This window comes from Onychostruthus taczanowskii, unplaced genomic scaffold (genome assembly GCF_017590055.1).
Source record: "Onychostruthus taczanowskii isolate IOZ18803 unplaced genomic scaffold, ASM1759005v1 scaffold57, whole genome shotgun sequence".
In the NCBI taxonomy this organism is placed as follows: Eukaryota; Metazoa; Chordata; class Aves; order Passeriformes; family Passeridae; genus Onychostruthus; species Onychostruthus taczanowskii.
The window spans coordinates 3,862,658-3,874,207 of NW_024503346.1; positions in this window are offsets into that span (position 1 = coordinate 3,862,658).

Sequence of the window (11,550 nt, forward strand, 5' to 3'; positions counted from 1 at the left end):
CCTCACTCCAGCTGCTGGCAAGCATGAGGCTGCTTGTCTCCTCTTTGTTGAGCTGGCATTGCTGGGAGCATCACCCCTGGCAGGGCAGTGACTGACAGGAGATGCTGAAGGAGAGGCGCTAATTGGGGGAAGCAGAGCAGCATCCCAGGGCTCACAGGGCAGCTCAGGGAGGGAAGGCACTTGGAAAGTGGCCTGGACTGCTGCTGATGGGGAAAGGGCAAGGCAGGAGGGCTGAACAAGAGAGGAAGGTCATGCCTGTGTGAGTGTGTGACCCTGAGCAGCAGCACAAGGTCATGTAATCAAGCTTTTTGCCATGGAAGGAAAGGATGTAACAATTCTTTTTGGATTAAAAAATGAGAATTACTGAGGTGCCTACAAGCATGAGAAACTTATCTGCATGCCCTGCCATCTGGAACGTTACCTCCCTTTCCATTCTGGGTGCTGTCACATTTTTCATACCATGGCTCAGTTCTTGCCAGAAAACCTTCTGATGGACCATTTCTTTCTTTCTTTCTTTATCCCATCATGGACTACATTGTGCCTTCCTCATGGGAATGCATTATCCAGATCTCTCTGGCAATTACAGCAGCTGCTAAAATGCAGCCCAGAAGGTCCCTCTTCAAAGCCAGTTGTGCCAGTTACAAAAATGTACTCTTCATTGCCATGACAAAAGCACAGAAACAAATGAAATAATACCTTCACCAAGAAGCTTTAAGAACCTCTATAAGAACTCATTGTAAACACAAACTTCAGTGCTGGGCATTGAACTCCTGATCTTCTCTCTGAATTGATTATGGAAACTTGGGAGGAAGGTTTCTTTTGCTGTGGGGAGAGAGATGCATGGCACAGCAGAGACACTGTTACTCCCTGTGCTCACAGCCTGATTTTCCTTCCGTGTGGACAAACCTCTCTTCCACAATATCACCATCATTTCTTTATGCACTTTAGATGGTAAATGCTTTTCAGCAGATATTACATCTTTGTATTTGGTAACAAGGCAGCAGGACAGATGGCACGCCTAAAGTGTACCACGAGGCATATGTTATTGTGTAAGTGCTTGAGGGTTTTCACTATGCAGGGATGTGTATTTATTTTTGTTAGTAGCACCTATATATCTGTATTGGTCAGCTGATGATCTGGCATGGCAACCTTGTCAATTCATGAGACAAAATTTCTGAATTCCAAATGTCTACCTGATCTTTAAAGGCTTAAATTAAAATTAACTCTGCTACTCAGCTACAGGAGGTTGATGTGGTGTTTGAGATCTTGTGTTAAAACTCAGAGCCACGTGATATGACTTGAAGAAAGGAGGATTCCTTTAAATAATTGGTGTATAGACAGGAGTGGAAGATATTTAGCCTTACCAGTCAGGTTTCAAATACCTCATGGCAGCTGAAAAACATGCAGGGCAGAAATTCTGTAAAATGCATTTGTGGCTGTGGAATTGATTGCAAGAGAAGGGGGAAAAAAAAAAAAGGCAAAACAAACCCACAACTTGCTTTTGGTTGGGGAAAAGATCAAAGGTATGGCAGTGCAATTGCTTTTGGAAATCTCTCCAGGAGCAGGATTTCATGCAGACACCTGCTGGTGCCTTCTGCTGCTCCCTGTGTTTGTGTGGCCTGTGCCAAGGAGACTTTTGGGGAGCGTCTCCAAAAATGTGCAAGTTGCTGATAGAACATTGCAGAAAGTGCTAAGTTTTGTTATTTAATTTACACCAACCCTTTTTTTTTTTTTTTTTTTTTTTTTTTTTTTTTTTTTTTTGTATGGATCACGTTTCCCTGTGTACTCACAGCACATGTGAGGCTGAGCACTGGCAGAGCCTTGGAGTTCTGCAGGACAAGGAAGGACTGGCTGCAGAGGTTTCTTCTTTCAAAATGGCCTCAATGATCTCTCAGCTCTAAGCTGGAATCACTGCTTTTCTCAAAACATGAATCTGGGCTGGTTTTAGGCACCTGTCTTCCAAGCAGAAAACAAAAGCATCTGTGAAAAATTTTACTTCCTTCTGACATTATGTGAAATATTTCACCTAGAGGACTTGCAGTAAAAGTGGCAAAATTAATTTGTTTGCATGTGCTTGGTTTATCCTACTACTGAAATAGTTTCAAACTACAAATGGTCAATAAGAAATAGATTTTTAATTATTCTTCATCAGTGTCCCAATTTTGATTATTAAACAGTATTTTAAAGAAAATGTGGGATCTGGGAGCTATAAATTTTTCCAGCTTCTGGATGAAATAGGGACACTCTGAAACCGGGATGGTATGCATGAATACAAGAACTCTTTTAAATTATAAAACACAAGCTGGCCACACAACCAAGCCTCCCTTTCATCTTCTTGTCAGTCCAGCTCAAGATGCAAATACCCTGAGTGAGTAATATATCCTTAGAGTGACAGCACTGGGCCATCACTCACTTGGAAAAGCCACACCAGCTGCAGCTCTGACAGAGGAGATGGAAGCTCTGCAGTGCTGCTGAAGGCAAAGCAGTGAAAACTCATCTGAAGTGCAGAGGGATGGACGTTCTGAGCAGTGTGAGGGGTTTCAAGTCGTCATGCAGAGTGCTGGGAGAAGGTGTGGGAGATGTCCAAGTCCCCCAGAAGGACACCAGGAGCTCATGGTCTCTTTGGCCTAAGCACAGGAGGACTCTGCTACTCAAAGGTAGCACAGAGGAGAAAAAGGAGCTTAATTAAATGAGTGGTCCCTGGTGCAGGGCTCTGTAGGAGATATAAAATTGTACTTTTTGAAATACTATTTATTGTAAAAACACACTGGGAGACCTAATGAACCTATCCATAGCCATGGGCTGCCACTAGGACCGATCTGACCACAGAACATAACACTGAGCACTCAGTCTGGTGCTCAAGGAACCTCTTGTAGGAGGGATGGTGGATTTTTCCAGCTGCTCTTGGAAAGTTGTGACACAGCATCTCCCTGTAACAGAAATATCATTTTTGCCATGTGGTTTATGCCAGGCCTTTTGAAACATCCATGAAGATTCATTCTTTGGTGACTGACACTCACAAAAGTTGTCAGGGCCTAAAGGAACCCTTCCAAACAGAAAAGAGCTGGGATTGTTCAGCAGGCTCAGGCTCTGCTTGCCCCACAGCCATTAGCACCTAACACCTGATGCAGATATCATCAAAAGATTGAAAGGCATTTGCAGCTACACAGATTCCTTGTACACAACTTTGGCATCTCAGATATTTTGATATTTTGCTGGTTTTTTTCTCTCTGAAAGGAGCATTACAGCTCTTCCAGCAATTTTAGAGGAATTATCTGAACAGCCACCTACAAAGCTGTGATAACTTCCATTCCTTTTGCACAGGGCCAGCACAGCTCCTCTGTCTCTCACAATTTGGGGGTTTATAACCCTTCTTTTCTGCCTCTGTGCCCCTTTGTCAGCCTGGTGCTCCCATTTTTCTTGCCCATCCTGAGCTCCTCACCAGAGCAGGCTGAGCAGAGCAGCTGCCTCTGCACGAGTCAGATTGATGCCCATGATTACATGGACTGTTAACTTGGCTTTAAAAAAAATTATTTACCTGCCAGCACTCACAGACACCTTCACAAACCACTTGCTGATGGCACTGGTGTTCACCTTGGGAAGGACAGGGAGGGAAGAGCAGGGTGTGACATCCTTAATGGATTGCCTGGAATTTGCTGCAGTGTCTGACTCATGTCATGTCTGAGAAATACAACTCCTCCAAGAGACCCATAGATTTACTGAGGGAATAATGTCTGTATGTCTGGATTATTGAAGACATGACGTATCTCAATTTTATAGTGCTTCTCTCAGTTCCATGTTCAAAATGCATTTAAAAAAGGTAGCAAAACATCTGCTCTGGAGTACAAAACCGCTTATGGCTCCGTTTTTCCACGCTTTGTAGGCTTGTTGAAAAAGGAAAATTTTGGCAATGATGGGAAACTTTATGTTATTATTTTATTCTGATCTGTCTGTGCACACTTGCATAAGTGGAAAAGAACTCTCAGAAAACTCAGCGAAGAGCACAGCTGAACACAGAAATTTTCCATTTTCACTAGAGAAAGTGCTCAGAAGTCTCCAAAGTTGTTGAATTTTTCTCAACCAAGACAGAATCCACTGCCTGGCATTGGTGGTGTTCCCTGACTGGAACCACCTATTTGATTCCTTCCCTCCTGCTGATTCTTAGGGGATTTCTGTGGGCTTCATAACTATTGTTTATCCCAAATATTACATAGTCCATCAGGAAGTTAAAATGAGCTTTAAATAATGAACTTCATCTTCTCCTTTTTTTTGACTATATGGACCAGATTCTGAAACTGTGAAGACCTGAATTTTCTGGTGAAAATTGATGAATTCCCATTCACTTGACTCATATTAATTTGATTTACTTGACACTATAAAAAGCCACAGAAACAAAATGGTGAGTCTCAGTCTTTGAGGGAGTTGGTAGCCCTGGCTGTACTCTTGAAGTGGAAGCGTAATTACTCACAGGGCACTCACTTTGCATAATAAATAAATATAAGTAAATTAATAGATGCTCTGTAAGACAATGGAGGGAAGTGCAGCAGTGAGCACCTCACAGACTTTGTTCTAATAAGTAACTTAACAGAAGCACAAAGAAATCACACCCTAAAATGGGAGCTTCTGCAGAGAACAGTTTCTCCAAAGCTGGAGTCTAACATTCTGAAAAGGTGGATTTGATGCTTTTCAAATACACTCCATTTTTATCACTATTTTATTTTGATCTTTTAAGGTACAGCTCTATTTATGGAAACTTACTGATATTCTAAAAATGGGATATGTTCCTGTGCTATCTCAGATAAAATGTGCCATGTTGGAAGATGAATGTCTAGGATCTCTCTAAGAGAAAACAAACAAACAATTGTTTTGCCTTTTGAGAACAACATTTCTTTGTCACAAAGAGATTGAACTCTGGATCTTTTTAATCCCCATGAAGAATTTTGTGAATATTTGCAAGATGTCAAAAATAATTAGACAAAAACAGTTTCCCCATCTCTGGTATAAATAGTACATACATTGTAGAGATCAAAGGATTTCAGTTTCTCTCTTGTAAATATAAAAATCAAGGTTTCTTTGAAGAAAAAATAGGAAACAGTGGTAAAGAAAAAAAAGAATGCTTCACATTCTTCTATTAGAGTAACTGCTGCTATTAAAACTGTGTCAGAAATAGGTCTGGATTAAAGGCAGCTGATCTCCAACAGAATGAAGAGCTGAGCTCCTGCAGTGCTACTCAGAGTTGCTGATTCTTAGCAAATATTTAGAATTACTCAAGATTTGTCCATTGATTCATGTTCAGGTTTAGTGTCACACAATATTTTCTGAAACGATGCTTGCCAGTATGAAGTATTTCAAAAGAAACAGAAATTATTAAAATTGCAATGATTAAAAAAAGAATTATATGGTAACAAAGAGTATCTACCCTAAATGAAATAGAAAAAGGGGAAACTCTGCTTGTGCTGGCCTGTCTCCTGTTGGTCTGTCCTGCCACATCCCCTCTGCTGGCACAGGCACAGCAGCACAGACACAACCTCACTTTACACCAACAGCATCACATCCCCCAGGGCTGTTCAGTTGAAAAGACAAAGAAAATCCAAGGGGAAGCAAAGGATTTGAAATCTCTTTTACACTCTCACTTTTTCTGCTTTCTCTCCTCATCTCTTTCCTGGTCTATCAGTTTGCATTCGTATTTTCCATTTAAATTTACCAAAATGTTGTTTCTCCTCACCAGGGCATGGCTGCTGCAAAACCTGACAGAACACTCAGAGTCCTGTTCTCATAGATCAAGAAACTGGGTGAGACCACATGAAGAAATGATTAATAAATGCACATTTTGGTAAGAAAAAGCCCTAACCAAACAGACTCAAACAATAACCACAGAGCATACCAAAGAAAATCCTGATGAGGTGAAATATTATTAACAGACTCTGTTAGGGCTGGTTGCATGTGTCACATTAGTGCATATACCAATGGAAAAGAAAACCCACATCTTTTTCTGATCCATGTTCATATTTGTGGGAATCAAGGGGAAGTAGTCCTCTGCTTAAAGTTAAGCCAGGTACAAACCTAAATTTTTGCAGGAACAAGTTCTTGGACTTGACAGAATAAGCAGCTCTTCCTCCAGTACCTTCAAGTTCTCAGCCAGGCAACTCTTGGGTAACAATATTCATTATCAAAAATATCTTATGATAAAATGTGGAGCTGCAGTGTCTTTCTGGCAGCTCTGCCACGCCACTTCCATGCTCATGGTCACATCGGGCATTCTCTCTGCCTCTCTGTAAAGAAAAGCTATCCCTGCTTTTAATGGAACATAATCTCTTGTGTTCTGAGTGCTTTGATGATGTAAAGTGCAATTTAATTGCTAAGTATTGCTGCAAAATATAGAAGCTTCCAGTGCCTACAGCAGAAAATGCTAATTCAGACACCACCCATTTAATCACCACCCAACATTAATCATGCACACATCTCTCAACTCATCTTCAGTACATGGGTGGAGACATGTCAGATCTGTCAAGGAAGTAATTTATTACTACATCTGCTCTACTTATTTGGTATTACAGCCATTTACAGCCATTACAGCCAGCTTATCAAGACAGAACAAAATCAAAATATCCACTGCTTCCCTTTTTATTATCAGTAGTCATAGGACCCTTTACAAGTTGTGGATGTTTGAGTAGCACAGGTCTAATGTTTCTGCTCTAAAATACAACAAAAGATAACACAAGTGAAGGGCAGAAGAGCAACGCCAAATGAAAATTGCACAGATCTCTAAAGCCTTATTAAGAGAACATTTTACAGGAGAGGTGATGGAGGCACAAGATGGTCTGGTGGTGGAGCTACATGGCAAACCACCAGGACCTCAAGGTTCTAACTCATCTTCTCTCAAATGTTCACTTCCCCAAAAACTTCAAATCCACTATAATTGATCATTATTCTTGTCTGCACAACTGGGATAGGAAGCTGCCTTTTAACTCTAGCTAGAAAACACCTAATTCACAAGGAAGAGTATAATCATTATGTTCTACCAGTAAGTCAAAGAAATGTCAATTTAATGACACAACAATATCTTTAGAAGACAACAGGATTGAACAAAAGGGCCACACTTGGAAACTACACACAACAACTTAGCAACATTTACAAACAGCTATGGAAAATGCTCACCAGGTGCAGGTGTGGTCATTGCAAGTCTATTTATCCACACCAGGTTGTGTCTCCTGCTGCTCCACTGAGTGTGGGTTTGGCTCAGACATGACTTAGAAGGAGGACAATAATGCCAATTATCAGGACTCTCACTGCTGCCTTTAGCTCTGGCATCTTAATTTACCTCTCCTTGGTGACTTTATAGTCACACTGACTTTATAAATGGGCACACTGATTTCCTATCCTGGCACAATATTAAAGCTTTAATAGCTGGTGTTTCCTAACCTCCATTTTCCTCTTGTTTTTACCTCCTTCTCCACCATTTCCTACTTCCATTTCAGTGAAATGCCCTTTCCATTTAGGAATGACATTTAAATTTGGATTGAGGATGTGACCCTGCCCCCAGGAAGGCTTTGCTGACTCCTGCAGCATAAATACAAACAAGGCTGAAGTGCAGGTCAGCAAGTAGATGGCTCTGCCCAGGAGAAAAGGAGAATGCTTTGAATGATTGTCTCATAATTTGTTCCACTTTTCTTTCTCCTGGGGAAAAAGTAAACTCTTATTTCTTCAGCAAGCAGAGGCTGCCAGGGTGTTCTGCCCTTTGGATATGAAGCAGGATCAGAGAAGGTTTATTTTAGAGGCAGTCTGGCACTAATGCTGAGAAAAACTTCTGGAATATCTTTCCTCTCTAATTATCTTTTAAACAATCATGATTTTGTTTCATTTGAAACTTTACATTATTTTTACCGATGATGTGAAAATTGTTGATTCCATTTGTTGATTCCATTGCTGATTTATGCATTTTCGCAGTGGAAAGTAGGCAAACATGGGAAGGAATTGGGGGCTTTCTTAGGCTTTATTTTGCTAATTTCAACATCTGACAAAAAATGTTTCTGCAGTATATATTTTTGTTAGGAGTAATGTTTTTTCCCCTGAAATAAATGGACCAACTCTAATTATACATTTTATATTAATGAGACACTTTTCTAGGTGTTCATCCTGCTGGCACTGTTTTGCATATCAGGCAGAGACAGCCCTGCACTTGTCTCACAGAGGAACACCAAGATCCATTATTCTTTTTGCTTTCTCACAGTATCCCAGGTCTGTAATGATGAATCCATTAATAAAACAATCCAGCTGAACACTCTGAACGTTTGCCTGTTATAGTTTCTGTGCAATTGGGCATCACTGTACAGCAACTTCTGGCAGGACACTTGTCACGGTTTAACCTGCAGACAGCTGAGCAGCACACAGCTCCCTCCCTGCCTCATGGGATGGGGGAGAATTAGGGAAAAAAAGGAAGATTCATGGGTTGAGATGGAGACAGTTTAGATGGAAAAGAAAGGGATAATAACAATAATAATAATAATAATGATAATAGTAGTAATAATAATAACAACAACAACAACTACTCAGCCATCTGGGTGTTATCAATCACAGTTCCTGGGAGGAAAAGTGAGGAAAAGTGACTCCATCCCAGCTGAAACCAGGACAACATTTTAACAAAGTTGCTATTTTTAAATCATAGCAGTAATTAATTTTTTAGTTAAAATCATGAGGAACTGAGTTGATGAGCTTTATTAAGTAAAAGCACTTACCAACCACCTGTAGCCTGGACAGGTATCAAAAAAATCACTAGAGACTTAGCAACTGCTTTTTGAAGTCACTTTAAATTAATAACAGCTTGATTTTTTTTTCCCTTTCCTTTGCTTCACTGATTTTAATCACTTGTCACCAAGTTGTATATGTGTCCCTGTTTTTTCTGAACAGCTGAACTCCCCATTCCAAGCAAACTGTTTGCAGGTACTTGTTGGAGAATTTGGGGCAGCAGCTTAACCTGATGTGCTCTGAGTGCTGGTGATGCTCAGTTTCAAGCCCCAGGAGCACACAAGACAAGGAACAACAACAGCTTGGAAGAGATGCAGCTGCACCACCAGGAAAAGTGCTTGTTACTCATAAGGATCAGTCTCAAGTGACTTCCCTGTCTGAATGAGTTTGCTGTTGCTGGGTTGTTTTTTCTTTTTTTCCAGGAGCTCTGGAGTTTGTTGGCAGTGCTGAGTTGAGTGGAGTGACAAGAGCTCCAGCTCCTGGTTTGGTTCCCAGCTAACACAACCTGCCTGAGCCTTTGGCTCTCATTGATTGACCCAAGGTGGCTTTGTGAGCCAGAGCCTCATTAAACACAACTTCCCAGCCCCTCTCTCAGAGCAGGGCAGGGTTGGCCTGGCTCATTCCAGCTGAGCTCCTTCCCAGGACCTTGCACAAAGGCAGAAGCAGAAGGAACAGCCTCACCTGTCCTGACCCAAGTGAATTGAAGTAGAATCTCCAAACTTTATACTCCAGGTCACATGTTTTATCATACATTACACAGAGGGCACTGTTTTATAAACTCAAAGGTAATGCTTTTAAAAAGTGGCTACAAAATTCTAATTTTTTCCCACAGCAACACAGAACACTGAGGAGGTTTATTTGCAGTAGTTAAAAATGTATAGTCCAGAAAGTGCTTTTCAAGAGCTACAGCAACTTTCCAAGCAGTGTCTTTCTTGAGAAGGATGACACGATAAATAACATGATAAATAGCATTACTAGAACAAACATGGCACAACACAAACATGCTTTGGAGGTGGATATTGGATTCTTGGCCCCTGGCAGTAAGAGGATGATACCTGTGGAGTGAGGGGCATAAATCTTTCAGGTAGCAACTGCCAGAGGTTCTTTGTCCTCTGTGCTGACCATCTGCCCGAGGGAGTGCAATCCCCTTTCTCAGTATAAGTTTTCAAGATATTTTTCCTGTACCATCCATTAACTTGCAATTTTTTTTTCTCTTTTGCCTTTTGAACTGGTTGTTTTGTATCAACTTCCACCCCCTACCATTAGTAACTCACTTTTAAAAAATCATTATCATTATTACTTTAACCAATTGTGGTAATTCAGCTAGAAACATCTTTTAGTACTCTTTTTCACTGATGTCCTTTTTGGAGCTTGTCCTGCTCTGTAAGGTTATGACAGTCCTGAATCCTATATTTTCACTGACACTACAGGGGATTTCCAGCCAAGACTTGTAAATCCTGACTGTGTGAGAGAAGATGGTGCTTTGTTAAAGCAGCAGTTTCTAAAACATTATGTTTCCATAGTGACGTTACTGATGTTCTCTATTAAACCTTTTAAAGGTGTCCTTTGGCTACTTGGGTAAGCAAAGAGAGAACTGGAAGTGTGTCATGGTCACAATCTGTTCAGACTGGGGGACATTCAGCTCTGCTGAATACATCGTGATATAATTGGAGAGCTTTAATCAGAGCTCCTAAAGAGGTGCCTATGTAAATGTCATGCAACGTCAAACTAATCACAGAGTCAGATATGAACTCACACCAGGGTGTCTGATCCTCCAGGGCACACTGCCCTTCCAGTGTGATTTCATCTCCTAGAAAGGAGCTCTGGTGTGAAAACAAGCTCCCTGGATCCCTTCCAGTCCTCCCCTGCATGTCACACTCGCTGTAGAACAACTGTAATTTAGCCAAGTCCTTATAGACTTCAAATGTCTTCAGAAACCATCTTGATTTTTGGCAAGGAAAGAAAAACCCTGAAATTACTTAACCATCTAGTGATTGCAGCCTCTGGAACTGGCTTTAATTCTTTTTATTCAGTTGATATCTTAGCTGAGGCAAACACAAAATCCAGCTGTCTGTGCTTTGTTGGAATTGGCAGCGCAGGATTTGTCTTGTGTAGGGGTTTTTGGCAGCGTGTGATTAACTGGGAGCAGCTCCTGAGTTAACCCTGGCACCTTCAAACTGCACCTCAGGGCAAAGTGGGAGGCTACAGAACTCGTCAGCATGAGAGCAGGATGGGATAAAGTTTGTACTGTAATTAATACAGATTGTATAATTGTTAGGGTTTATCACTAAAATTTCTAAAGATAGGGACAGTAATAGCACAAATAATTAAACTGTGCTATCTGCAATATCTTCTACCAGCAGGTATCACTTACTGTAGAATTAATTATTTAAATAAACCTCAAAAAAACCTCAGTGAAAGCAGGGAAATGTGTTCAATACCTGCAACTCTTCAGGGAAGCAGAGCTCTTTGTCCATTTCCATCACAGAGCATGGGGAAATATTCTAAATAACCAAGTGCCTTCACGGGCATAATCAAATTCCTACCACAGTTTTATATAAACAGTGTCCTCTGAATACTGCTAATGTTAGGTAAACTGTCACTAGTTAGTAACACATTTGAAGTTACTATTAAAAAAAATAGCCAGCTTCCTAATTTGACCATTTTAGAGTAACATTTAGTGATATCTCTATTTGCTGTCCTCCCATGAATAATTACCATATGTTGGAATTAATAGAAACATTGCATCATCTTTTATGAGTGCATCAACTCATCTGCAATTAAGTTTAGATTGTCTAATAAAGT